General features: G+C 46.4%; 1 long non-coding RNA gene and 1 pseudogene across 1 annotated transcript; one reads left to right on the plus strand and one right to left on the minus strand.

Annotated features, from left to right (window-relative positions):
• Positions 1–1434: 1434 nt before the first annotated feature.
• Positions 1435–5341, minus strand: LOC133883285 (probable potassium transporter 3; annotated as a pseudogene).
• A 1510-nt stretch (positions 5342–6851) lies between these two features.
• LOC133888209 (uncharacterized) lies at positions 6852–9160 on the plus strand. Its single transcript, XR_009903746.1, has 3 exons — positions 6852–7134; positions 7754–8870; positions 8954–9160. It is a non-coding gene; the product is annotated as an uncharacterized LOC133888209 (long non-coding RNA).
• Positions 9161–14288: the final 5128 nt, after the last annotated feature.

The raw sequence follows: 14288 nt of genomic DNA on the forward strand, positions 1-14288 counted from the left end.
ACCTATACTACTAGTAGAAAATGAGTAGTATTCTGACTAATCTGGATTGTTGGACTCTAAAAATAGATGGCTCATATTAATTTTGGACCACCATAAAATTTCTCTAATTGAATTACATGAATTTGTGAAAGAAGGAACGAAACTGCTGAAGCACCGTAACAGAGAAATTGGTTGGAGATGGAGAAAAGAATCACTTTGTTTTGTTATGAGCAGAGTGTGTCATTTTAAAACCACAGCTTAATTATGCACGGAACATGTGACAACTTATGGTTCTGAGCTCTTAGTGGGCCGGTCAGTGAAAATAAATAAATAAACTTCAGAACAGCACAAATTTTTGTTGCCAGCTCGACTGGAAATGCAAATAAAATGGTTCCTAACCAGTTTAACAGATCCCAGCCAATTGCCGACAAGGTGTTACATCTTTTTCTGGGGTTCAAAATTTTGATTTCGATTAGAAAAAATCAGATGGATTTTGAAATGGGGATTGTTATCCAAGTTTCTGTGACGCTGAAAATCATTTGGTTCCTCCATATTCATAAAGAAATAGACTGCTTAAAGCTTTATTGCCAACATCTTCGGTGCACCGCATGTTCTATAGCAAGATTCACTGTGAATTTCAGTCGTAGTAGATAGTACATTATTATTAAACCTGATTAATCATCAACCTGAGTATTATGACAAGTTTAATATAAGCAATAAGTCTACTTAGCCTCCCGAAGTATTGAGGTTTGTCTTACATAACCCTAAAATATGAAACCAGGTATTTTAATTCAATATATTACAAAAATCAAAACTTAAAAAATACAAAATTAAATATCTTGAATCTTAAATTTCATATTTTGATGATGAATTTCAAAAGATGAGTTAACATTCCATATTCAAATGTTCAGATTTGATTTTTAAAGTTATTTTTAACATTTCTTTGCCAAGTCAGTGCCACGTTATCAGTCATGTGGCCGTCACGGTGGCGAAATCACTTCTAAAACCACCTTGAGAGGTTATTTAGACGGTACTGAATAGTTCGAGGGACTCAATACCTTTCATACTTTGGAGGTTATCTAGACGAACCTCAATACTTCGTAAAGCTAAGTAGACTTATTCCTTATTTATACGTTGGGTTTATACGAGGAGACAACCATGTACTTGAATCTAGCCACGCAATTGCTTGGGCTATTCGACTAGTTAACTGAATTATCGATCGCAAGAAGTAAAAATGTAATTTGGATTCGCACTGAACAATCCATCCTTGCACTGAAGTACAATTTGATTGAACACATTCGTAGCATACTACTACTATCATAAAAGCATGGATCATCATGCCGAGCCCTACCTTGTGTAGAATTACTCAAGCATTAATTCCCAAACCTAATTAAATTGGTCGCAGTTCAAACAATTAATTAATCAATCAAGACACTAAAATAAATTAAGGCAAGACTAGACATAGTAGATCATGCCAACTTCGATGAGGCTGATGTGTGGTATGTTGAGCGCCACGGCGGGGCCCCTGCAGTTCTTGCGGAGGAACGAGTAGGCGACGTCGATGGCGAACTTCTTGAACACCGACGAGCTCTTCCTTGCCTGGCCTCCACGAGCGCTCTCAGCTCCTCCCTCACCGTCGGGTCCATGCGGTCGCCCGTGGAGTCGTCGATCTCGAACCGGACGCGCCGCCGGTTGGCGAACCCCGGCGACTCGGCCTCGTACATGGTCTGCAGCGACTGGAGCGTCTCCGACTTGCTGCTGTCCGTGGCCATGGCCGCGGTGGTGGCCGCGTGCACAACGAGGCTCTCCTCCATGCCGGCGGGTAAGGGCGTCAGCATGGAGAGCCCCGTCCAGGAGAGGTCGATAGGGCGCGTGACAACGGCCATGCGGCCTTCCAGCGAGCCATCGCTGTTGCGCGGCGCATTGGCGTTTGTGGTGGCCTCGCCCTCGGCGGCCTCCATGCGCACGAACTCGGCGATGCGGAGCATGAGGTTGTTCTCGAAGTCGTTGTCGTCTCCCGGCACGTCCTTGTAGCCGTGCCTGACGACGCAGCGGTACATGCGGAACTCGCGCGGGCCAATGCGGCCCACGAGGTGGCGCTCGTAACTGCGGACGTGCGGAATGGCCACGGTCTTGACGCAGGCGAAGACGACTAGACGAGCACCTGGTGGAACGCCGGCAGGTTGGTGACGAAGTGGGAGAAGATGGCCGGCACGCCGGTGGCGAGCTCGGAGTAGATGAGGCCGATTCCCGAGACGCGCACGATGCCCAGGCTGGGGCCTAGCGCGTGCAGCCATTTGAGCGACACCTTGTTTTGCACGTCGAACAGGTGCCTCCAGCGCGTGCCGTAGTGCCACACGTACATGACGAACACCACCACCAGCGATAGCGCCAGCGGCAGCCACCCGCCCTGCGGCACCTTCATCAGCGCCGCCGAGAGGTAGACGGACTCGACGGAGCCAAAGGCCAGCAGGAAGAGCACCGCCAGGAGGAAGCCCTGCTGCCACACGAAGACCATGACCAGCAACATGAGGAGCGTGGTGATAAACATGACCCCCGCGCACGCCATCCCGTAGGCATTTCCAATGAGGTTAGTGTCGCGGAAGCCGACGGTGACGGCGAGGCAGACGACCATGAGGATCCAGTTGATCTCGGGGCTGTATATCTGCCCGTTAGCTGATGCGGCTGGAGGTGTGCACGATCTTGACGCGCGGGAAACAGCCCAGCGCGGTTCACTGCCGCACGATGGAGAAGGTCGCCGAGATCACACGATCGCCGCCAGCGTCGCAATCACCAGTACCGGCCAGAAGATATGCGGTCACATCGCATCACCAGATCACACTGTTCGAAATGAAGTGAAATATAATGTGCAGGTGATGATGTGCAGGTGATGATGGTATGATTACGGGGGATGGACTCGAAGAAGACGAAGTGGATGTCGCAGTCGGGGAGACTTGGACAGGAACGCGCCTGCCCCATGTACTGCAGCACCAGGCACGGGTAGATCAGCCCCACGAACGCAACCTGTAAACACCCACACCATGCATTGCAGAGTTTACATTTGAAGTGATGAATGGTTTACAATGTCTGGCATTCCGGAGCAACGGATACAGACTTTGATCTGAATGAAAAATACATTGGTAAGGATTAAAGAAAAGCCAGGAAAATCTTAAATGTATATATACCCTTATTGATGCAGCAGTGAAGTGGCCAAGATCAGCAAACATAGCTTCTGTCCCTGCATAATACAGTGCAATGAGCAAACAAGGAATTAATGTGACTCTTCAGGCCAAAAAAGCAATGGCAAACTTGATAAACAATCATTGCACGATAGATTTGCATAAAAGTGCAAATTGTCCTCCCTACAGAAAACTCTATCAATGTTGGTTCCAAACCACCATCATTATAAATTTTAGAACTAATATTAAACAACCGACAATGATTTGGAGGTTACAATTGTTGGTTCATGCTACAAACTGGTTCTTACCACTCAATTATTTGTAACAGTTGGAGATTGTGAACGGGAAGTGATACTATTATCATTGCTAGTTTTGGATGAACCAACAATGATATCAGGATGTGAATTGAGGTTTTGTAGTAGTGTATCGTGGTAATTTTGCACTGTTAATTGATTCAAGAAAACAAATTCGTGCCAACATGTCATTTTCGGCTGCTCTGTACAGAACAGATCAACACGAGAGCAGTACTGTACCTGTCATGGAGAGGAGCACTCCTCCAAGTGAGATCCACCCCTATTTGCCGGTGCGCTGGAAAAACCTGACGAGGTAGTAGGGAGAGAGCGCGCGCAGGACCCTGGGGGTTCCACACGATGATGTTGTAGATGCCGAGCGAGGCGAGGCAGAACAGCCAGATGATGACGACGGGTGCGGACAGGAAGGCGACGCGGTTCGTGCCCCATTGCTGCAGGGTGAAGAGGCACACCAGCACGATACACGACAGCAGCAACACCTCACCTGACCACCAAGTAGTCTTGGAGATGTAAAGATCAGCGAACTGGAATTGTAAGACCGCAATTGGAGGTATACTATAATTACCATCTGAGAGTGCATTTGAATGTACTTGGAGACCGGAGAAGGACGAGAGCACTGGGAGACATAATCGAAACGCAGCCAAGATCAGCGAACTGATCTTTTTTTCCTGAAAATGAGCGGCAACAAGAGTAGATATCCAGATTCATTGCGCACCGGACATGGCCGGCGTGAGGACGCCGTCGCCGATGACGAGCGAAGCTCCGACGAGGACCATAAGGAGCAGGAATGTGCGCGACTTGCGGTGATTCTCGAGGAAGTTCCTGAGCGCCTTCAGGATGGGCGTTTCCTGCGCCGCGTACCCGGGACGGAAGTACGCCGACAGCTCCTCGTCGGCGGCCTGCTGGTTGGGCATCAGGCTGAACTTGGCGTGCCGCACCAGCAGCGAGTACAGTGCGAACGTGCCACCTGCAGGGAAGCAGTTCAAACAGCATGCAAGTACGTGTCATGATTCTGCGATGAGTGCGTGTAAGGAGTGAAGTTTGGATGTTGACCTTCGCCGTTGTCGTTGGCGCTGAGGACGATGAAGACGTACTTGAGGAGCGGGATAAGCGTGTCATTAGTATTGGCGGATTCTTTAGCGCCAGCCCTCTGGGACCCTTGGGTTCACTTGGCTTTTGAGGTTTCGAGAGTATACTTTGGGCCATGACCCTTCATTAACATGGATGGGTCTTTAGATGTCAGTCTTTTGGAGCTCTTAGTCTTGTCCAATTCGTTGAGGTGTCGAGCCCATACGTATGTGACAACCCTCCATTTATCTTGGCGAGTTCTTAGACGTCAGCCCTTCAGGGCCCTTAGCTCCCTTGATTCGTTGACATGTCAAGTCCATACGTGGGCAATGACCCTCCGTTTAACATGAGTGAGTCCTTAGACGTCAGCCCTTCGGGACCCATAGGTTTGCCCGATTCGTTGAGGTGTCGAGCCCATACATGGGTGATGACCTTTCGTTAATCTTTAGATGTCATCCCTTCGGGGCCCTTAGGCTCGTCCGGTTGTTCAAAGCAGCAAGTCTTTGGACATCAGCCATAGAGGAGTCCTTGGACTACTACCCTTTGTGCATGAGGCGAAACTAGATACTCTTTTTAGGAAATTCATTTTCATTCATTTAGGGATTACACAAGGAGCCTGCCTCATTAAAAACCTTGCACCCTAGAATGGGGCTTCCCCTGCAAGAAAAATAGTACAGCTCCAAAGGTATCTACTTTTACATTTTGCAGAAAAGTAAAGACATCCTAGCTAACCCTATCTATTAAAGCAAGGAACCGAGGGGTGGTCCTCAGACCCAGTATTTGCTGATCAAATCTGCATTCCATGTGTGAGACAGTGTTTCACCCTCTAGGGTGGCCAAGTGATTCGAGCCTGGTCTTTGGGAATCTGTCACAATGAAAGGGCCATCCCATTTGGACCGGAGCTTCTCCACTACCTCATGATTTAGCTTGCACCGGAGTATGAGATCCTTGGGATGGTAAGTAGTGTCGTCGACCTTCTTGTCCACCTATCGTCTCATTTCTTCTTGGTATTTTGTGAGGTTTGCAGCATCCACCAACCGAGACTCTTCGATGAGGTCCTTCGACAATGCTTCATCTTGGGATTCGACAGATAAGATTCTCCAAGACTTAACCCTAGTCTCTTGGAGACCGGGGTCACAACCTCGTCTCCAAATAATAGCCAAAAGGGTGTGGAACATGTAGACCGAGTGATCGTTGTGCGGAGGAACCACAGAACATTCGGCAATTCTTCCACCCATTTGCCCTTGGGTAGCCCAACTAGTTGCTTGGCCACTGTGGTATAAATGCCTCCATTGGCCCTTTTGACCGCCCCATTGGACTGTGGATGGCCAACTAACGCAAATCACAACATCACTCCCAAGCCTTCATAGAAATATCTGAATAGTGCAGAGTCAAATTGAGTCACGCTGTCAAGGGTCACGTCTTTAGGGACTCCAAATCATCAAATGATGGTTTGCTAGAAGAAACACTTAATGTGTTTGGGGAAATATCTTAGCCCACAGATAATACTAAGGGGATGCCATCAAGAGCTTCTCTGGAGCTCTTAGGCTCCAAACTCCTTGTAGAAGCTGGCCTCCGAAAGGAATATTAGCAAAAGGAGAACACCAAAGGCAATTGGCATAACACAAAGTGATCGACAATTAATGCCGGTGCAAGTGGTGGCCAACATGACATCCTAGCGCAAGTAGGAGCCAGACTGATACCTTGGACAGCGTGGCACCATAGTAGACGATCGACTGAGTACCGCACCTTAGGAAAAATTGCATCATTGTATTGACATAGTAGATAATATCTTCTGATTAGAGGTAAATACATCCTACCTAGACCCGTGCGATTTGATCAGCTCTAGGCCCCTATGGTATAGTGATAGCTTGTATTACTATCTCTCACTACAAGACAAACCCCTTTTTAACAGTGCATACTATGCAACGTATAACTAAGTCGTTGCAAATACCATGGTGGCAACGTTTACCAAACGTTGGAAGCATCATCCGTTCGGTATATGACATTCTCCTATTCTCCCTTAGTTTTTTTATCTCCTAATTTTTTAGTGCACCGTGGTGGGCGCACCTAGAAGGAAAAATATTTTTTAGTGCACCGTGGTGGGCGCACCTAGAAGGAAAAATAATTTGTACAAAAAGTTCTGCACTGTGAGACGAACCTGTACCTCTTGCCACTCAGGTCCACGCCATTACCACCTGAGCTATTAGATTTTTGTGTGTAACCTTGCCTGAGAAATCATCTTATATTAATACTATGCGTGCAAATCATATAGTTTCCTCGGGCCCTCCCCCAAATCAAGGGTACAGAGGCCATCCCTATCCGCTTGCCCCTGCTCCCGCACGCTACGCCCAGGACCAAGGCGACCGGTGCCCCGGCTCCAGGAGCATACAGCAGGCGCGACCAAGAGCAGAGGGCCGGCGGGCCGCATCGCCTGGGCCTCCCCCGCGCGCGCCCGGCGCGACCAGGAGCTGGCGAGCAGCACACCGACTGCGGAGCTCGGCGAGCAGGAGCAGCACGTGCGGTCGCAGACGTCGGCGTGCTCGCGCCCATCGCACCCGATTCGGCTCGTCGTCTCCTGCAGATCTCCGACCGAGGTGAGAACCCGTCCGTCCATCCATGGATCGTTGTTTGCTCCGCTATTTTCAGTTTCGATTCGATTTGATCCGCTCCGTTTGGGCTGCCCTATATCCTCCTCCGCTGCCTCTGTGGGTTCCTTCGGTTCGGCCATGACGGTGGTTGATGCCGAGTCCCGATTACTTGGAGGTGTTTGATGTCTGAAATTGCGAGTTGTCATTTTGATTCAATATAGATGCTACTATTAACTATTTTGTAGATGGCTGGAGAGTGTTAATTTTAGTGCCAGCCTGCTGCTCGTGGTTTAGGTTTTGGACAAAACTCTGTAAGGATCTGTGCCATCTGCTACCACACTAATTTGCTCAACATGTGTTTGTTAATATGCTTCAGACAAAATTTATTATGTACTCATATATTTTCCAGTAGAGATTCTTGAGAAATAATGCAGGTGAGAGTGTGAGACATGCATTTTTCCCAAATGAAAAATCTAATGATTCAGTTATCATGGTGAACTAAATATTTCAAGTCTACTCTGAATTTAGATTCCTCCCTTCTTTACTCTGAGTTTTATTGCTGGTTCATTACATTACCTGTTGATTTCATCTTCCTATTCCTTAATCAATCCTTCTCTACCTACAGTCCCTTGTTGCCCACTGCATTAATCTCCGGCCAGCTCCGTGGTTTGAGCAAAGAAAAAGGAGGTTTTGAGAAGACAAAGGTATGGCGTAATCCATCCTAATCCTGCCAGGTTCGATAATCTCCGGCCAGCTTCGTACTAAGTTTGCAGGAAACAGAAATTTTTGTTAGATTGTTCTAGATGCATTTGTATAATTTATCTCAATTGGAGTAAAAGTAATTGTCTCTGGACTCCCTTGAAAATTACGTCTAATGCAGACCTCCTAATCCTGTTCCAATAATTTATCAAATTGTTAAGTGGTATGTCTGCAATATTTCTATCTTTATTGACACTTTATAGCAGATAATTTAGTGTGTATTTTTGTCAACTAAGCTTCACTAGCACTTGAGAACTGTTCATTGGCCTATTAGAATTCACAGGTTAGAATATTTTAATGTGCATTGTCTTGTAAAACTTTGTCCACTCGTTAGAATATTAATGTGCATTCACAGGTTAGAATATTAATTATATAGCACAGTAGATATGCCTAGTCTGTCCACTCGTTTGCTTGTAAAACTTTGTTTCTTCGGAGCTTGTGCTGACTTTCTTATTTTCTTCAGAGCAAAAATATCTCAAAAGGAGCTTGTGCAGCCATGCGTGCTACTGTATAAGAAACTTCTTCTAAACTTCATGATAGTTATTTCCTTTTTTCAAAGAATTCTCTTAGCTACAGACTGATGTTCCATATAATTTTTTTTTATAGAAACAACAGCATGGTACAGGCAGTAGGTTAGTGATCAGCTCAACGATGGTATAAGAGTGTTTATGTTCATTAGCAATTTATTTTTACAAATGGTTAACTTTCTGTTGTTTGATTATTTTGCTCAAACACTTCCATATATGCACTAGGCTGGCACTACAGTATTTTTGAAGAGCTGGAAAAGTCAAAATAAGAAAGTAGCTGTTTCTACAGTAGTAAGTTGTGATCCAACACACAAACTTGATGGTGTCCCAATAGGAAATGAATTAGTGCGTGTCAATGTTGTAATTGCTGCAGACGAAGCATTGATACGGCCATACAAAACCTACAAATTTGTCGGTGATGCAGATGGAGCTAATATTGCTTGGCCTTCAACATTTGTACGTTCACATCTTATTATCTTCACAATGAGATTCTGTTTCTTCCTAATGTTGCATTAAAGGATTCCAATTTTTTAATGTAGGTTGAAAAGATAAATTGGTGATGGTTTCAATGACAAGCTTGACGGAGGATGGACAGTGGTGGTGGCATTTGCAAAATACTATTCCTTGTGTTTAATATTTGTTTCAATAGGAAATGATGTTTAGATCAAACTTCTATCATGAATCATGTGGATGGTATTCAATGTAATGCAACAATTCCATTTCAATATATCAGTGTTTATTTGCCATGTGATGTGTTCTCGATTGATTTTTGCATAAATTATTTTCTCATTAATTGGGCTCCAAATAAAAACTAATTAGGCCAATTAGATGAACAATTGCTAATTGCAACATTTATAAGCGTCGCAACAATCTCAAGTTATGTGTTGGAAAAGACTAGAAAAGTCATTTGTCCAGGGTATATACCAACACATGTAAGCGATGGTATAGCCCACTATATCCGTTGCAACCTTGCAACGGTTTTTACAGCTATTACCAACACTTATATATGCGTTGTAATAGACCCTTGCAACGCCAGTTCTTGCAACGAATAGTGAATGCGTTGGTATTGATCCTACCAACGCTTATTTGGACTTCTAGCAATGCATATATGCGTTGCAAAAGAGGGGTTTGTCTTGTAGTGTCTGTAAGAGCATGCTTGCACATTTACACCATGAACGATACTATAAATACAGACCCATGGCTATCAGGCCAGATGACCAATCTTTTTTACAATTAACACGTTTTTGGTTCTCCCTCCTCCCTACTTCTTCTCCAAGTTTGAGTCTCCTCTCTAGAAGAGACTCTCGTCACACTTTATTTGTGGAAGACATCTTGTCTTACGCCAATAGTGCGCCGTCTGTAGGGACCAAACATAGAAGTACAAGGGGAGGTAGGGCACCACCAAAGACCACCAAGGCGCTACCCCAAGCAGTCATTTCCATCACCGCACCCATGTAAATGTATGCATGACAGCTGCGATCGGGCACAGCATGTACACCCATTAGCCCCGCAGTTGGGTGGAACGATGACCATCCGGCTACCGCCGACCAAACAGCTTGGGTTGGCACGGAGTCCCAAGCCAACGTGGAGGTGTTCTAACAGTGGCGTAGCAAGGTCCCCATCTCACCCCAGGGGGCTACAACCAAGGCCACAACCAAACAGATTGCCTTCCAATGGTTCTGGGTGCCCGAGCCTAGGGGCACTCATGCGTGGGCCTGGCCCCTAGATGCCTCTTGTGACGATACCTAGTGCACCTTTGTCGAGATAGTGTCCTCTGAGAGTCTGGTTGCCCGACGGCCCCGACAGCCTCCCTACGGGGAAGTAGGCTCCAGGGAGACCACTGGCCCCAAGGGGCGCAGATCCTGCCGACATCCTTGGCACCGACCACAAGCTCCAGAACCACCGAAAAGGTACTGGTGCATCCTACATGGACCCGGATGTGGCCACAATATAGAGGGCTGTCAAACCCTCATAGCTTTCTGGGAGGATTATCTCAAGAGACAGACAGGATGCCTAGCAAGCGAAAAGAGCTGGCGATAGGCGACCAATGGGTCGCAAGCCTACAGTGGGTGGCTAGGCCTTACCAAGCCCCCTTAGCGTGTTATGAGCACTGAGTCATGAAAAGGCCCTAGCCATAAATAGAGTCCAGCAAGCCTCTAACGTAGGGGGCCCCACCTGAGCCTCTGGAGCAGTTGGGGCCGATGACGTGCCTCCCCTGTCAGGTTCGACACTAGTGGGATCGGCCACGGCGAAGAGGTTTAGGGCTCCGGCAGTAGGGCTCTAAGTCCTCCGGATGCCCACACAGCCTAGACCCTTCGATAGGTAGCCCTAGCCAGAGAAGCCGACCCTTCCATTGCCTTTAGGCTGTGGAGTTCTTCCTGCCCTTTGACCTTACTGTGGAGCCTCATTTTGGAAAAGGTACGCCCACTCATGGCCACCTAGCAATAGCTTACCTAGCTAGTTAGTATTTATACAACAAAGTCAGTGCACTCTAAAAGTAGCTAGCTTATCTGATTGAAAGTCTCTATGACAGATAGCTGCTAGGTAGCAATAGTATACCTTAAGACCTAAGTTATTATCTATGTTCAACAATAAACAATAAAACGTAAGTTATATCTATAGTAAAAAATTAAGTTATACCTTCGCTGAAATAAGATATAGAGATTAAAAATCTCCCCACCGATGGCTTAGCCTCGGTGGTGGAGATATCTTAAAAACCTCCCCACCGATGGCTTAGCCTTGGTAGAGGAGACATCTTAAAAACCTTTCCAATGATGGCTTAGCCTTGGTGGTGGAGAATCTTAAAAACCTCCCCACCGATTGCCTAGCATCGATGGCGGAGACATCTTAAAAGCCTCTTCACAAATGGCATAGCCTCGGTGGCGGGAATATCTTAAAAACCACCCCACCGATGTCTTAGCCTTGATGGCAGAGACATCTTAAAAAACCTCTCCACCAATTGCTTAGCCTCGATGGTAGGGACATCTTAAAAACCTCCCTCACCGATGGAATGGACTTGGTAGAAAAGATACCTTAAAAACCATAGAAACCCTCCAACAAGCCGTTGGCGTAAGCCCCGATATCATAGAGGTAAAAAAAACCCTCCGACGGGTCGTAGGCGGAAGCCCTGATGCCATAAAGGTAATGAAAACCCTACAACAAGTCGTAGGCAAGAGCCCTGATGTCATAGAGGTTCGAAGAAACCCTCCGACAGGTTGTAGGCGAAAGCCCCGATATCGTAGAGGTACTAAAACCCTCCGACAAATCATAGATGAAAGCCCCAATACCGTAGAGGTAAAAAGAAATCCTCTAGCAAGTCATAGGCAAAAGCTCCAATGCCGTAGATGTATTGGAAACCCTCTAGCGGGTCATAGGCATAAGTCCCCATGTCGTAGAGGTACAAAGAAACCCTCCGGCAGGTCATAGGCTAAGCCTCGATATCGTAGAGGTACAAAGAAACCCTCTAGCAGGTCGTAGGCGAAAGCCCCGATACTGTAGAGGTACTGAAAACCCTCCGACAAGTCATAGGAGAAAGCCCTGATATCGTAGAGGTACAAAGAAACCCTCTGGTAGGTCGTAGGTAAAAGCCCCGATGCCGTAGAGGTATTAAAAACCCTCTGACAGGTCGTAGGCAAAATCCCCGATTTTGTAGAGGTACAATGAAATCCTCCGACAGGTCATAGGTGAAAGCCCTGATGTTGTAGAGGTACTAAAAACCCTCTAACAGGTCGTAGGCAAAAGCCCCGATGTTGTAGAGGTACAAAGAAACCCTCCGATAGGTCATAGGCGAAAGCCCCGATGTCGTAGATGTACTGTGTAGCGAAAATGATCCTATTAGGTCATGATTGTGATTTTGGTAATTAATGACAACATAATCAATGGGACTAACATGTTTGTCAAGAATATATGTTAGTAGGTCTCATGGATGCAATACATGAAGAAGCCACCGCAGCCGGGACAAAGTTGGACTGAATTGGAGAAGTCCCAGGAAGATTTATTTCACCGGATGGTCTGGTGCTATGGGTGTTGAACTCACCGGGACATATTTGACAAAGGGGGAGAGAGGCCTGAAGACCTCACCGGAAGGTCTGGTGATCAGCAAGTGTGCTCACTGAAGCAATTCTTCCAGAGAAGGGTGTCGTGCTGAAGAATGAATGCTAAGCCTCACCGGATAGTCCGGTGATCAAAGCATGGCAACACCGGAGTGTTTCTGTCTAGAAAGTAGAATGGAACAACCCATCGGAAAGTCCAATGATCAGAGGAAGATACACATCAGAGCATTTCCACCAGAGAGGGTTGCAGCAATGGATGATCGAAGATCAACATGCCAGAAGGTCCGGTGATGAAGTAAGACTACACAAAAAATACACCGAACAATGAACAGTGCAAAGAGACAGAACGAAGTTCAAGACATTGGATAGTCCGGTGATAAAGTGATGTGCATCGGATGCTTTCACCGGAGCAATTTACACAGAGAAGAAGGAAATGCTCGGATGGTTTAGGATAACTCACCGGATAGTCCGGTGATGGAGATGAAGTATACACCGGAATATTTGGTGTTCATAGAGGCTTGAGTGGGGTTCCAACGGCTAGTTTGTGAGAGTGTACTCACCGGATAATCCGGTGTTAGTACTATTGTTCTCACCAGATCATCCGGTGTTAACAATGTTTCTGAGCCGTTGGGTTAATGGCTAGTGCACAGGTTTGAACCTATAAATACCCCTCCACTCAGTCATTTGAAGGTGTTACATGCTGCTGATGTCTAGAGGAAGCTCATACATACTTGAGAAGATATCCAAGCCACCAAAGTGCTTAAAATGATTATCCAAGGTGATTAAGCACAAGATTAGTGAGTGATTAGTGCTTATAGGCCTAGAGAGAGTGTTGCTAGGTGATTGCTATCTAGAGAGTGGATTAAGGAGTGATCCAACCTTGTACCAAGTGGTATGCCGGCACCTTGAAGTCTTGGTGGCTCGCCGACAAGCTTGTGTGTGGAGTGGCGACGAGAAGCATGTACAAGAACACAGAGACCCTTGCCTTGGTGGATCAAGCTCCAAAGTGATCACGACGGTAAGGAACCAAAAGAGCGGATAGTGGTGAGACCTTGCCTTGGTGGCATGATCAGGTGCCGACTGAGAGCATATCTTTTGTGCTCCAATGTGGACTAGGGGTGGTATTCATACTATTGATACCACGAGATAAATATCCTTGTGCTGAGTTTGCTCTCTCTACCATATTTACGTTTCCTCATTTACATTCTTGCAATTTACCTTCTTAGATAGGTTGCAAGCGCTTTGATTGGTAGAGTAAACACACTAGATAAAACTAGAGCACATTTAGATAAAAAATGATATAGGTTTATCTTGTGTAGTTTTTGGAGTTGAATAGATTCCAAGTGTCCTAATCACCCCCCTCTTAGGACGTTACCGATCCCTTCATACTGAAAACCCTTTGACAGGTCGTAGGCATAAGCCCTAATGTCGTAGAGGTACTGAAAACCCTCTGATTGGTCATAGGCGAAAGCCTTGATGTCGTAGAGGTACTGAAAACCCTCAAGTAGGTCATAGTTGAAATCCCTAATGTCGTAGAGGTACAAAGAAACCCTCCGACAGGTCATAGATGAAAGTCTCCATGTTGTAGAGGTACTGAAAACCCTCCAACAGGTCGTAGGCGTAAGCCTCGATGTCATAGAGGTACTGAAAACTCTCCGACTAGTCATAGGCGTAAGGCCCGATGTCATAGAGGTACAAAGAAACCCTCTAGTAGGTCAAAGGTGTAAGCTCAGATGCCGTAGAGGTACGAAAAACCCTCCGGTAAGTTGAAGGCATAGCATCAATGTCATAGAGGCACAAAACCCTCTGGCAACTCGAAGGT

This window comes from Phragmites australis, chromosome 1 (assembly GCF_958298935.1).
Source record: "Phragmites australis chromosome 1, lpPhrAust1.1, whole genome shotgun sequence".
Lineage (NCBI taxonomy): Eukaryota > Viridiplantae > Streptophyta > Magnoliopsida > Poales > Poaceae > Phragmites > Phragmites australis.